Here is a 15,567-nt window from a genome sequence, read left to right on the forward strand (position 1 = left end):
TTGGGTGTAATGAGGGACGGATGAAGATAAGAAAACATCCACAGATGGAGAGATGGGGATTCGGGAGAAGATCCCAAGAGTCACATAAGGCAGATAAAGAAAAAATGGCAGAACTCCTACTGGAGTGCCCCATGGTGGTTCATTCAGGCACCATCTTGCCAAGCAGAGGGTGAGCATGGCAAAAAGGCAGACTCTTGGTTAATGTCCTTCTCCCCACATGTACATTGCCACCTAGGGTGCTTTGATTCTACATTTTCGGTAGGGCTGATCATGTAGACTCTGGGGCTTAAGAGGATGTTCTTGCCTTGCAATAGTCCCTGGGGCATTTCTCGGCTTGCAGCTGAGACAGAAAAACTCTCAGGGGCCCAGGAAAATAGAATGGCTCTGTCCCATTAGTGGCAGATGGTCTGCTGAACAAAGGGCAGGGAGTGCACAAAAAACCTTTTTTACTCACATCTGGGTCTTTGTAGCCCACTCACTTGGGCTCAGGGGAATAATGGGGATGCTTCTTGCCCTGCAGGGGTTTCTGGGGCAAGACTGGGTCTGTGGGTGAGCATGCAAAATGCTCTAGGAACCATGCCGATAGGATGATGTGGTCAATTCTTTTGGTGGCAGTGGTCTGTTGAACAACGGTCCAAAGAGCACATCTGCTGCACAAAAAATCTCCTTGTTACCCCCAACATAGAGGGAGCAGAGGTGACACTGTTGTTAGATAATCATCACAAGAAACTCCATTGGAGTGGGTTCGTTTGCATGAATGGATCCCACCACTAAGTGCTTGAGGTGGAGGACATTCAGGTACTCAGAGAATGTTTCGGTCAAAGTGTTTTCTTTTTCTCCAGCCACAGGTTGAAATTTCAATCATGTTGACGTCTTGGTGGTTCACTGTGAAGTTTGTTACCACGCTTTTGAATTTTTCTGCAAAAAACGGGTTGCATGATGATGGTCTGTACATGAAGAGGAAAGGAAGCATGGACATGTTTGCAATGTAATAGCAGTAATTCAGGATTAGTGCCAGGTAATAAGAGACATTTGCAAACCAGGATGCTTCCCTGGAGTGATACATTTTGATCAATGGGACCAATATGTGTCTTAAGGCGCAACAAGGCAAGGGGAGAAGGGAAGCGATCCTACCAGGCCCTGTATATTCGGATCGTGCATGTGCAGGTATTTATAACGCGCTTAATACCTGAGGTTGATTTTAAGCGTGGATATGATGCTCAGCGTGGTCTTGCTTCCAAGAACTGTGCATTGCCCCTGAGCTATCCTCACTTCCCTGGTTAGGTGAATATGATCTTATTGTTGCCTTGTGAAAAGCTGAAGTGTGATAACTTGTTAGCCACTTCTCTTTGATGAAGAATACATCTGTGCTGCCCTCAACAAGCAGGCCGTTTATGTCTATGCTGTATTTGGATATGGAATCAGCATTGAAGAGGAGACAGTTCATTCCGTAGTTGCTTTCTGTCCAGTTGGCACATTAGTACATTATTGGGGGTTGTTGCAGGTTGTTTGGTAGCTGGGAAGATGCTGACTGGTATCTCCTGAGCATTAGAATCATCTTCAAATGAGCTGAGACGGTTGCCCTGAGACTGGAGACGTTCTTCCTGGCTCCATTATAGGCTGGTATTTGGGCAGTGTTTGATGGTGAATGGTTTGGCCTGAGGCGGTGTCATGGAAGGTGGAAGGTAAATCTGTGAAGGTGACATTGGGTCGTGAGGTGCTGCTTTGCTAGTGTTTGGTTGTTGTGTTCTAGGCTGGAACTGATGGTCTTTATATGACGAGAGTCGGAGGTAGAAGTTTTTTTTCTCCTCCTCTTTTACCCGTTCTCTGAGCATACCTCGTGTGTAAATGGTCCTGATTGCTGCTGGCATCTTAAGAACCATTCTGAGATGTAGCACATGGTGGTCTCTCAGGCATGTTATGACTGACTATTTCAAATGCCACATGTTTCTACTGTAAATAACACACACATAATGTTGCCCTTACCTATGTCTTTTGTCACGTCAAGAAAACAGTGGAGCCCAACATGGTTGTGTCCATTGTCTTTCTGCCTGCAGGAAGGTGGAAGGAGTGAGGTTGGGAGGTCAATCTCCTGCTTAAAGTAAAAGGTCAAAAGTAATTTTGGGACAAAGAAAGATGGCGTCTTGTGGCCTCCTTGACATGCATGTATTGAGCAGGTAACTTGTAAAGAAAAAAGACGCAGCTGGTCACTGAGGACAGCACCTGAACAAGTTAAGAATGAGGCTTGAGATGACACTCAGCCTTGCATCCTACATTCAAAGGAAGGTGAAAGTGGTGTCTGGGCTCTTCAGCATCTGTTTCTCCGAACCCCCAGCACCTAGATTATGGTAATGAGGGGAGTCTCCAGACTGCCCCCTTTCCACACCTGCCGATTTCCCAATCATTGCGGCATATAAGGGAAATACATTTATTTGAGAGTGAGTGATTGAATGAGAGAAATAGAGAGAGAGAGAGAAAGAGAGAGAGAGAGAGAGAAGGGTGTGACAGTGGCAATGTGATAAAGTGGAATAGGGCAGGTGGCAGGAGCACAGGAGGCCACCAGCTTGTAAGGCCTTTTCCATGTGTTTCTGTAACGTTTGATGCATTGTGATGACTTTCATGCCTTGTTGCAAGCCCTGCAATGCCATGTTATGATCTGCTATAGGTAGTATCAGGTGCTTCTACCCATCGAGGTCTCTGACTGCTCCTGGACTAACACGCTCAAATTCTACGTTCCAATATACAATAATCATACCAGCCAAGCCACCCACACATGGAAATTGAAGACCCCTCCCAACAAACATCCAACATCAGTAAATTGCATCTCTACAACCAACTTACATACCACAACCTAGGCCAATACATCCTAGCAAGTTGCGCACACAGGGCTCTCCTTCAGACACCAATACTTCTCTGCTTTCATCACTGAACACCTAGAAACAAACCTGCACCGGTCTGCACGCATTAACACAACTGAAACTCTGTCTTTCATTTTACCCTAGCTCCCAACTGAACTCCCCTACCTCTCTCTCCTTCAGATTCTCAGTAGCACCTAGAGATCCCACACCCACAGCAAATCGCAGCATAGAGCAGAATAAATCCTAAAGAATAACAATATAACCTCATAAACCTAGTGATCACGGTCGAGGACAACGAATCTAAGTGATTTGCCCGCGGCTGAAAGTACCGCGGGCAAATCGTTTGCATGAGAAAGGTGCATACTTTTGGTAGTTCGCACCTTTCTCATGCAAACACACATACATTCTCACACAAACACAACACACCCATAACACCCCCCATCCACACCCTCAGCACACCCCCACCCACACCCCCAACATAAATAAACCCCACTTACCTTCATCTTCACGCTGGGTTCCTGCAGAGCCAGTTCCCTTTCACTTCCGTGATCGGGAACCGAAGCTGCAGGGTCCTTTTCTTTTCTTTTTTTTTGTAACAGAAGGCTGCAGGGGTGTCCCTTGCAGCCCCCGCTCACTATACCATAAAGTATAGTGAGCAGGGCGATGCGGGGTACACCCCCGCAACCCCTGTTTCTTTTTTTTGTAAAGGAAGGCTGCCCGGGTGTTCCCCGCATCCCCTGCTCACTATACCATCAAGTATAGTGAGCGGGGTTTGCGGGGATCCCCCTACAGCCCCCTTTTTTAATTAATTTATTTATTTATTAAACAGAAGGCTGCGGGGGTGTCCCCCGCAACCCCCGCTCACTATACTATGAAGTATAGTGAGCGGGGCGATGCAGGGGACTCCCCAGCAGCCCCCATTTTCTTTTTCAATGCTACCACCAAAGGTTCGCACTTTTGGTGTTCGAACCTTTGGTGGTAGCATTTTTAGAACTTTTGGTCAATGCAACCATTTTTTTTGGTATTTTCGACCTAAACCAAGGACAACAGCTTCATTGCATTGGTCATGTTTGCTAAATCCAAAGGGTTTCCCATCTGGGATAGTATCGGAACCGTTCCAGTATCCAGGTGATCTACACAGGAAGCATATGGGCTACTCCAACTTCATTCTGTAAGCACTGCAGTTCCAGGCGGCCACACTTATAGCACTCGAAAGGGTCTATTTGCATCCAATGCTTGGGAACCTTGTGGAGGGAGAGTTTACAATAACATTTTAAAACATACATGTAATGAAAAGGTGATGGGAATAGGTTTGCCCATTCGCTTGATCTATTTTTAAACCTAGAATCGAGCCGTTCAGGTGTTTACCATTAGGTAGTGTTGTTGCGATTGGTTGTCAATAAAAAATCAGGTTTGCTGCTAAAGTGATTTCCCTTAGTGCTGCATTATTCATTCATTTTTTAAGGTATTTATTGCATCACATTTAAGTAGAATTGTGAAGATTAGCCATGCGTCACATTTACATAGAATTGTGAAGATTAGCCATGCGTCACATTTACATAGAATTGTGAAGATTAGCCATGTGTCACATTTACATAGAATTGTGAAGATTAGCCATGCGTCACATTTACATAGAATTGTGAAGATTAGCCATGCGTCACATTTACATAGAATTGTGAAGATTAGCCATGCGTCACATCTAGATAGAATTGTAAATATTAGCCGAGGTGGTCTCTGATCAAGGCTGCTACCCTGATCTGACTGAGAATTGATGCCATAAACTCCTTCACCCGGGGTGCAGTATCAACTATGCTTGGGTAGGGACTTGCTCTTTTTTCTCGTTCAGATATGCACTATGCTCTCCAGTCACATGTACTCCCTAGCACTCTTTCTCTCTGAGGGGCAATAATAAAATATAATTCAGCAGTTCAAACCATAAACTACAACAGGAATACTCATCCACCTGCTATAAACAATTATCCAGGGCCCGGAAAATGGGCCCACTGGCACTTATTAGCCATGTGTCACATTTAGATAGAATTGTGAAGATTAGCCAAGGTGGTCGCTGATCAAGGCATGGAACCCTGGGAATTGATGCCATGAACTCCTTCACCCGGGGTGCAGTATCAAGTATGCTTGGGTTGGACTTGCTCTTTTTTCTCTTGCAGATATGCGCTAAGGTCTCCAATCAGATGAGCTCCCCAGCACTCTTAGCTCTAGGAAGGGACAATGATACAATATAATTCATCAATTCAAATCATAAACTATGACAGGAATAACCATCCACCGGCTATAAACAATTACCCAGGACCCGGAAAATGGGCCCACTGGCACTTATAGCCGAGCTTCAGCAAAGGAGTGACTCTATTCCACCTCAAGGGAATACGGTCTGAATCAGGCGAAGAATCTGGCAAAGCAATCTCCTGCAAGTGACATTGAGGTGTGCCGCCTGTCATCAATACTCTCAACGCACACCAGATCTGCAACACTCTAACCCCCACTGCATATAACACTGCTAGTCAGACACATCACTTACATCATGGCCTGATCTCTTGCTTGCCCTTCGGGCTCACTGAGCACCGGTCTTCCTACCTGGGATGTACTCATATGTCCAATAGAACAGAGCTGAAGTAAATACACACTGAGAAGGTGTCATCCTATAGGCAATCTACAGACCCAACAAGACACAGGGATGACCATAGTGGCTGTTGCTGGTCCCTGGGTCCACTGAACACCAGTCATCGAATCCAGCTAGGACTTGCATGTCCAATAGAACGGAACTGGATGTAACTGTACAATGAGAAGATATCTTCCAATAAACAATGGCAGACTCAACGAGATACAGGAACGACCATAGACCTGCAATTCACTTAACCCAATAAAGATTAGGAATAGGGCAACTCAACACTGACAACACTGCCAAGCAGGGAAAGACAAACTGAAGCCCGGTAATCAGAACAAACTCTGCGCTAGACTGAGAATCTCTCTCGGCAAACCAATGCTCCGGACCTCTAGAATAGATACGATCAGCTCAGTGGGCACTGGAAGGTAATCTGAAATAGGGTTCTCCCACCAATCAGCATAGACACTCAAAGATACCTATATGCTCACTCTCTCCTCTACACCAACAAACAATAGCATGCAGCTATACCCCTTGATCGATTTCGGCCTAGCTGCACACATACCTACACACCTCCATGAACACCTCAACAGTCTATAGAACGCAGCTATACCCCACGAAAAAAATTAGCCTAGCTGCACACATGATCTCATACACAAGCTCCACCACTCCACCACCACCAGGATGCAAACTCTGAGGTCAACGGCATTGCTGCACACACTCTACTGACCTCACACAACCACTGCACCACACCTAGAATTACAATGAAGCTACACACCACGTAGACCGCACTGGCTGCACACATACTGAGGGCACACAAGCACTATTTACTACCCTACTCGGTACACTGACCTTGACTATGGTCCCCGAGGGCTTTCTATCCACAGCGCTTTGAGATCATACCAACGGTATATAAAGCACTATACAAATGCACAATAACATAACATAACATAACTACATGGTATTAACGCTTAGGTCACCAGGAGCTACAATAACAGCTACCAAACATAGGCTGATGTTACCTACCTTTTTTCTGAAATGGTATGAGAGTACTTGCGGTCACTGTTGGTAGGAACTTGCCATCTAGGAATTAAGAGTTGAATAAACACCAACTGACTCAGACTAATGTGTCAAACAAAGATCTTGCTAATTGGACATATTGGTTTGTGGCCATTCCCTTTTAGGTGGCAGCACTCCTTAGGACCACTACCCACTTTAATTACCTAGTCCATATCTTGTTGACAGGGGATGGGTGGGCCTTTTGCTTCTGACTTGGTATTCATGCCACAAGCCAATGCTGAACTGATGTTTGCTTTCTGTCACCTCACTTTTCCACAGGTGATCCTCTTCCTTCAGCCATTGCCCAATTTGATTGCTCGGATTCTCAGTGAGATCATGTCCATGTGAGACTAACACGATAGGCTGTCTACATGTGAAGAAGATGCAGCAGACTTTAAATCATGCCACAGACACATCATCGAACTAAAAGTGCTATTTCAGCAATGTCATCATAGCAGGACAGCAGCTGTGGTGTTGCAGAGGTCCAGTATTGCCTTGCATGCCTATCCCTAACATTTCCTGGAATGGACGCCCTCCCCATACAACGTCCTGATGGAGCGCTTTGCTTCCCACTGCTAGGAGGCGAGATACATGGCGTATTGGCTGTGTTGTACCATCCAGGTTTGAGGCTATGTACATCCCCAGCGCTGCAAGGTGATCTTCATTTAGGAGTTGGTGTTGTTCTAGGTGAGTTTGGATTTGGGCATAGGCTATTTTGTCTATTATTGTCAGCAAGTAAGGTACCGTAGTTATTGGTCAGTATTTATTGGGGATTGATGGGCCTAGTGTTGGCTTTTTCAAGAGTGGGGTCACCCACGCTTCTTTAATGCTAGCGGGGACCACATTGGAATTAAACGATGTATTGATAAAGTTGGTGATGATGAGGGTCAGAGTGGGGGCACATATTTTTACTAGGAGGGTAGGAAAGTGGTCTCCTTTGCAATTAGATGCTTTTAGTTTGGATATAGTATCCAGTTTTGTCAGCAGATCTCTACATGTTTTGTCTGAAACTCTTTTTTGAACTGCCTCAATGCAGAGAAGCTGATATTCGGGAGGGCAGCTAAGAACCATTTGCTGCATCTCACTCTGAAAGCGAGATCTTAGGTTGGGGGACCCCTTGACTCCTGCCTCTCACTTCCTTCATTAACCTTAGTGATCAGAAGCTGCCCCCTTGTGGTGAAAACACTAAACTATGACAATAAAATAGGACATTTCTACAGTAATTTGTGAAAAATGTAATGAAAAAGGACATGCAACATCAAAGATAATAAGAGCAATGGAAAACCAAGGACAACAAATGACACCATATTGGAACACATTATCACTCCACGACTACACACCCTTCTACCGTGTTCACCACCCGTGACACTTCTAAGTGTGCTTTATAGAACCATCATTTAGGCACTCTTTCTCGAGCTTGGCATAGTGCCAATTTTAGCGACCCACAACCAAGCTCTTGATTGTTTAAGACCTTTGAAATAGTTAAAAAAAAAAATATGTGTTGTCAAATGCTATGGTTACTATGGCAACACAGACGGCCATTGCAGCCCAACCTATCAAGGTTGAGTCAGGTCGGGTGCAAGAATTCTTTTACCACCTCCCTTTGCTATGGGGCAATATTTATCATTTGTTGGGCCAAACTACCACTCCTGCTAGTGGCACACATAATAAATAATAAAATAATAATAATTTGGCATTTATATAGCGCTACGCTGCTTATTATTACCCACGGTGTGTGGTGCTCATTTATCGACCTCGGAAGGATGAAACGCGGAGTTTGGCGCTGCCGGGATTCGAACCTGCGTTCGCAGGCTCTGCACTGATGTCAAAGCGAGCGCTCTACTCGCTGTGCCACTTGCCCGGCTGTTGGACATGGTGGTTGTTTAAAAATGCCTACCTTCAGAACCAGACTTGGGCCCAGCAGAAATCATATCCCTTATCTGTGGATGTTGCAGAATGCCGCAGCCAGACAGATTTTGGCTCTCTGGATTTTTTGGCTACAACTCCCACCAGCCCTAGCCAGCAGCATAGTCGACGGTTGGGGCCATGGAAGTTGTGGTCTCGCACCTTCCTGAACCTCATATCTATACCCTCGCCCTCATCCCAACTATCTATGCTCCTCCGCGCCACTACTGAATGTCCTACCATATTCCACCGTTGCCTCTCTGACAGCCAAACGTGCTTCAACACCATGAACTATTGCAGTAGATAGTATACAACTGCAAGATAACATAACATAAAAAGCCTGAAATGGCAAACTTCAGATGCTGCAAAAGTCTCCTGTGTACCCAAACACTAGGCCGTGCTACATGATCTCTGTGAATTATTGTTATCTGTGGAAGATGAACAGTTTGACTCTCCATCCTCCTTCCCTCTATTTCAGAAACATCTTCACTCACTTGCCTGAGATTGGCCCCAGGCCTGTTGCTTACAGTTACCCTTCCACAGCCTGTATCTTCTAGGTGATGCGCAACACAACCAACTGCCATGGACCCCTCTTCCATCCCGCTATTGTACTCGTCCTAGCAGCGAGTGAAGATTAAAAAACAAAAAATAAATTGCTGGTGATATGAATGGATACTTTTCTAATTCAGATAAAAAATAAAAGGATTCAACATTGATTTGTGAATTATAGAAAGCTGTGGGACTGCCTCACAAAGGCAAATGGACCCCTTTTACAGGCTCTATACCGCCTCGAAAAGTGCAATTTATAATCTCCCTGAAGGGAAACCATTTTCTTAACCTTACACGAAGTGGACGGCACAACTTTGGTTGTTGACTTGAAGCAAAGCTATGGTAGCAGCACAAGCAGCGGTGGACTGGGAACCAGAAGTGGCCCTGGAAATAATGTTCAAAGTGTCCCCCATATTACACATGTTCAGCAAGCCCACCCCGTTTCCTGTGAGAACATTTGGAAATGAAATAGGTTTACACACAAAAAAGGCCCAGGGTTCAGAGGCCTACCGGGAACTCTCCAGAGTTACCTGTAGGCCACTGCACCCCTGAGCACAAGCCACAGCAGCGTCTTAACATAGATATCCTCCTAGGACAATGAAAAACGCGTGTACAATTGCTGCTGATTGTCAACTGCGAGTAAACGTCAGGCGAAGGCTTCCGCCAGTTTAATAATTCACGTTTAAGGGTGCTGCCAGTCACCGCCCGCTCACATTTCCTGTATACGGCCATGAAACAAGGTTCCGTTTTGGAGAGAAAATACGACAGCGGATCGTTGAAAGTGACCTCTTGTCCACCCTCTGTTGAGCGCCCTGGAGGACACCTGCCACGCGTCATGTTTTACATTCTGGTGTGGAGCCAGCGCGGTGGATTAACACCCACTAGTCACACCTCTGCTGCCTGCGTCCATACATTAGCTGCTGTTTGAACCGGTTACAGCTCATTAGCACCTGCATTTTGCAACTAGGTGCATAAATTGGTCAGGTCGAGGTGTGACTAAGGTGTTGGAGTCCGTTCAGTCACGTGGAACTGGGTTTGCAGGCCTTCTTTTCTGAAAAGGTTTCAGAGCAAAAGGTTAAAGGTCACTCGAAACCGTTTTAATGATATTTTCCTTGAATTATGCGTGTGGCCTGTGTTAATTGGAGCATCACGCACAGATAAGGGGTTTAATGAATTGCCTTGTGGCAAATTTCAGACGGGTACACAACTGTATATTGCTCTGAATGTGAGCACAGTGCAAATGTTCACTTTCACACCTACTGTGGTATGCTGGGGACACCTACAGATAACTATTATGTCATTGGGCATTTGTATAGCGCCTTTTAGCATTGGTATGAATCCAAAGCGCTGTCTTTTGAATGCCCTCAGAGACCGTAGTCCAGGTCAGTGGAGAGAGTAGTGTAGTAAATAGTGCTTGGGTGCACTCGGTAGGTGTGCAGCCAGGGCGAATTAAGTGGTGTGTGGCTGCCTTCTAGTGCTACGCGTGGTGCGATGGTGGTGTGAGATCAGTAGAATGTGTGCAGCAAGGCCAATTGGACTTGGGTAGCTGCATTCTGGCGGGCGGTGGAGTTTGTGAATGGGATTATGTGTGCAGGTGGGCTGATTTTCGTGGGGTATGGCTGCGTTCTAAAGACTGTCAAGGTGAACATGGCGGTGCACAATTATGTGTGCAGCTAGGCCGAATTAATTGAGCGGTGTAGCTGCATTCTATGAATGAAATACACAGAAAGAGGACCGTTTTAAAATATCCTATGCGCAGCGCTTTGGCAAAGGTGGTAAATGAATAACAAAATATTATCACATCACCCAGCTGGTGGGCCCGACATCAACCTCCACGTTGCTCAAAGGGCACTTATGTATACTGTGATGGCTGAGCTGCAAACGCAAAGACCCGGCTCAAGACGAGGGTACACGCCGGTGGATGAGTCCACCCACTTTTGGCAGAGGGTAGACGCAGTCCCCTCCAGCGCAGCTAAAATTAGAAACATTGAATGTCCTCTTTGAATTTATGAATTAAAGCCGATCTTAGGGATTGAACCACAGCCATCAGGCTTGGAGGCCAGACACTTCACCTCTGCTCTATACAACTTTATGAAAAATAGCAAACAATTAAAGGTGAAATGTCCCATTTCGGTATTGCAAGTTCCAGGGAAAACATTTGTATTGGTTCTTGGAGGTTAAAACAGGCACACCTTTTAACGTTTTCAAAAACACTATTAGAAGAAAATATACTCTCTTGATTTTGTGTGTGTGTTGATTTTATGAAAGGCAAATGCCATTCGTCCTGTGCAATTTGGGTGGTTATGCAAAGCCAATTTAATGAAATGTGCACATAACGCCTTGAGATGCTAATTTCTGGCAACGTTGCATTACATTGAGTTTGTTGATGAGTCCCCCCACTTTCATTTTTGGACTTGACCCAGGCCTTCAGTATCATTGACTATATTTTGGTACCATTGTTTTGATGGGGGTGCATTTTGGGATTTGAAATTCACAAAGAGTTTGGAAAGTGACCATAACCCTCTCTCTCTCTTAAATAGGCAATGCATATGAGTGAATTAGTTAAGCCAGATCAACACTCAGCTGTAGTTACAGTGGGGATCAAGTGCAGGCTTCGACGGTGGAACTGTGGGAATGCAAATGTTCTGGGAGCAAAAGTTATCAGGAATGTGTGGAGGAACTGACGGTATGTCTGAATCTCAATTCCAGTCCAGGTCACATTACTGGGGCTTTTGGCGACTTTGTTAAGGTACGCAAAAACATCTTTACACCCTCTCTGCCTTAGACAATGGACAGGGAAGTCGATGTCATAAAACGAGACTGTCAAACGACTGTTTAGAGAAGAAACAACGCCTGCTGGGTGCTCTGAAAGGAGATGTGGTGAATACAAGCTGTGCCTCGGAGATTGCTGCAGTGATTTGCGAAGCTTTATTTGAGGGAGCAGGGAAGCATGACTCTAAGGCATTCTGGAGCATCGTGGCCAGGAATAGGAAGAGGTTTGGATATGGGGCTCCGCCCTGCACCTGGGGTTCATCTAGCGGAGAAGGTCTGGGTTTAACAGCATAAAGACCTTTTAGAATAGTGGATTCGGATAGGATGCTGTAAATGACGCCTGCAGGGTTTCTAGACATAGTGACTTTGGGGGAGGTATTAAGTGTTATTTCGAGGCAGAAATGGTTCAAATTGCCGGGTTTTGATGGCATCCCAAATGACGTGCTCTGTTCTTTGCCGGAGATCTGGGGACCGGTTCTGGTGTTTAATGCTATTATCCTAACTGAACAAATCCCTGACAGTTGGAAAACTGGAATTATTGTTCCAATTTACAAGAAGGGCTGTAAATCCCTACCCTCCTCATGTAGATGCTGAATGGAACATTAACGCTATTCTCTGGTATTATCCCGAATCACTTAGAGGAATGTTGAGCGGCTAATAATATTCTTTCAGATACACAATCGGCTTTCTGACCTGGTACTGGGATGATACATCAGTGGGGGGGCGTTGCTAGGGGGGGGCTAAGGGGGCTATAGCCCCTGATCTTTTGGTTGTAGCCCCGGATAGAATCTCAGGAGCTACAGCCAAAAGACTAGCTAGCCCCCAGTCCCAACACTTATGACAACAGCTTAGCCCCGAGTCCTTTCCAGACCTAGCAACTCCCCTGCATCAGTGTCTAAATCTAGACCTCACCCTAGCAAAATCTTTTAAGGTTCTTGACTCCCACATCTACGTGACCTGTATGAACTTTAGCTCAGCCTTTGGAAAACATTAAGGGCTAGATTCATGGAAAAATGTGTATTGATCCCGCAAAGTACCTGCGACAAGAACGGCTTTGCACGTCCCTGCGTGCAGAAAAATGTGTGCATGCTCTGCTTATTCCTGGAATGTTTCTGGCTAAGTAACCCTATGCGAAAGTCGCGGCCGGAACGCCCTCGACATCCCCCACGCAAAGCAAATCCGGCCACATATACCTTCCTTTGTGGGCTCCTCGGCTGCAAACTCATGCACCCTGGTAATACTGCTTGGGGTCCCCTGCAACCAATCCGGCACCACAGCGACACTGCATGGGGTCCCCGGAACTGTTACCAGCAACCCGAAAACATGCATACCATTTTCCGCAAGTCAGGTAATATTCTGTTCAATCTGCGTGCGAACCCCTATAAACCACGACTGCATCCCACTACACTGCATTTGCACACCCTTAACTGCGAAAGGCACCCCAACTGCATGGCTGCATCCCTAAATTCCTGATCGGACCATACCTTTGCGCTGTGATTCCTATTTGAATGGGGCCTTGCGCCTGCTTATACGTGGCGTTGTGATCGGGAGCTTTGCACGCTGAATTCCTCAATGTGATGTTGCGTGGTCATATCCATGAATGCTCTTGGTTTTGCGTGGTGCTCACGCAACCCGTCCCTCGACATACCCATATAATGCCTTGTTCTTCCTCATTCTGCACAGAGTATGCAGAAAATGCATGTTGCGCCCCCTATTTAACTCTTTGCGCAGGCCCGTCCCACACTCTACGTGGAGTCTTGGGCAAGGTGCTTGACTGCTTTCAGAGGTGTGCCAGACCTGTGCGAAGTCCCCGCAAAGTTCGAAAAAGTCCTGCAAAGTCAATTCCATAAGTCGACAGAGAGGGCTTTGCATGCCGATTGACCTGCAAATTTCCTATTTATCAAGCAAAATATTCCATGAATCAAGCCTTAAGTGAGCTAGGGGCGCCCTGTCCATTGGTACAGATGCTTCGCTGCTCCATGAGACTTTGAGGGTCTGTGTGAGATATGGCCTGGAAGGTGAGCTGACTGAGCGTTCTACAGTTATGAAAGGGGTAAACAAGGATGCGTTCTTGCCTTTCTATTGTGTAACATATATGCCAACTCTCTTGCTACTTATCTGGTGTCACTTGCTAATATTGATGTTCCCGATGTGGCACCAAAAGACTGCCAGTGCTTTGCTATGCCGATGACACTGTTCTCCTTTCAATGATTCCTAGATCATTGCAAGCACTGATCACAGAATTTGCCAATTACATGAGAGACAGGGATTAAAGGTTAACAGTTGTAAGTGCTTTGCAATGTCTGTCTCTCGGAAGTTGAAGCACTGCCTGCCGATGTTTCTAGCAGGGGAACAATTGGAATGTTGCAATTATTTTGACTATTGAGGCATTAGATTTAATAATAGATTAAAGTAGAATGAACATATCTCTAAAAGACGTCTGAAGATGAGCCAATCCATTGGGGGTGTTTTCAGAGTGACGAAAACCCTGAGACATTCCTCGTTTAGCGGTGTAAGGCTATTCCAACTGGTACTTTTGGGTCTGAGATATGGGGGCTATGCTAGGGCTGATGGACTTCAAAAGATTGAGAATTGCTTCCTTAGAAGACTATTAACGGTTCCCCCTTCTACTCTTGTGTATTCACTGCACTTGGAAACAAGAATCACGTGTCTGGTGGATACCACTGCTCTACTTGGGCTTCGTTATGGGCTGGTGAATATACACGTCTCAAAAAGGAGCTGATTGAGAAAATTCTAACGATGGACGGGTACTACAAAATAGGCTGGCTAGCTCACATTAAATCAATTATTTTGAATACCCTGAAAAAATGAAATTCACATCAAAGGAGCCAGTTAAAATCAAGGCCATGCAATATCTGGCCTCTTGGAGGCAAGACGATTTGATGCAAAAAACAGAAGTTAGGGCTTATTTATCACTAGCGCCCTCTTGTGGCCCTGCAGATTATCTCCAATTGGTGACCATCCCTCTGCAGTGAGCACTCCTAATGAAGCAGAGAATGTACTCCCTTTTGGAGCTGTTGTGCAATCTTGGTCTAAGGGTTGTTAGGGGGCATAGATTGTGTAAGTGTGGGAACACAGAAACATTATCTCATTCTGTCTTATGTTGCACACTATTTATTGATTTACGTGTCACATTTTTGATGAATTTACTTTGAGAAAGTGGGTTAAGGGCTCACCACCCGGCTTTAATGTTCTTGTTATCCTTACCGAAGACAGTGGTACTTTTTGCCTTTGGATGCTTTTTACAAAGAGCCTGGAGGAGACCTTCGATTATGTGGGAGCTGGTTGGTGTGGGGCCACCTGCTTAAATCTGAAGGTTTTAAATCATGAAATACAGACCGTTATCGTTATTGATTCTGATGCAAATATGCTAGCCAGGGTGCTGGCAACTCGACTGCTTCCATACATACTGCTTTAGGTGCATCCGGACGAGTCAGGATGTATTCCCAGCAGATCCACTGCGCTACACTTGCGACAACTGTTTTGTGTGATCTTCCAAATCAACCCTCAGGCTAGGGTGGTTGAAGTTTCATTAGACGCTGAGAAGGCATTCGACTCAGTCTCATGGCAGTACCTATTTTAATTTTGCAAATTAACAAGGGGGGTCCTGGGAGTCCCTCTGCCAGACATTAGTCCTGGTTATGAGAGACTTACCCAGAGTCTTTAGCTCACTATCTTTCACAGAGAAGAAATATCCCAAACATATCAGTCTTTGTCCTGCCCTGGGGCAGTCCAGCACCGAAATGCTAGGCAATTCTCCTCTGAACAAGAGTACCAACAGAA

This window comes from Ambystoma mexicanum, chromosome 7q (genome assembly GCF_040938575.1).
Source record: "Ambystoma mexicanum isolate Mex_15411 chromosome 7q, UKY_AmexF1_1, whole genome shotgun sequence".
In the NCBI taxonomy this organism is placed as follows: Eukaryota; Metazoa; Chordata; class Amphibia; order Caudata; family Ambystomatidae; genus Ambystoma; species Ambystoma mexicanum.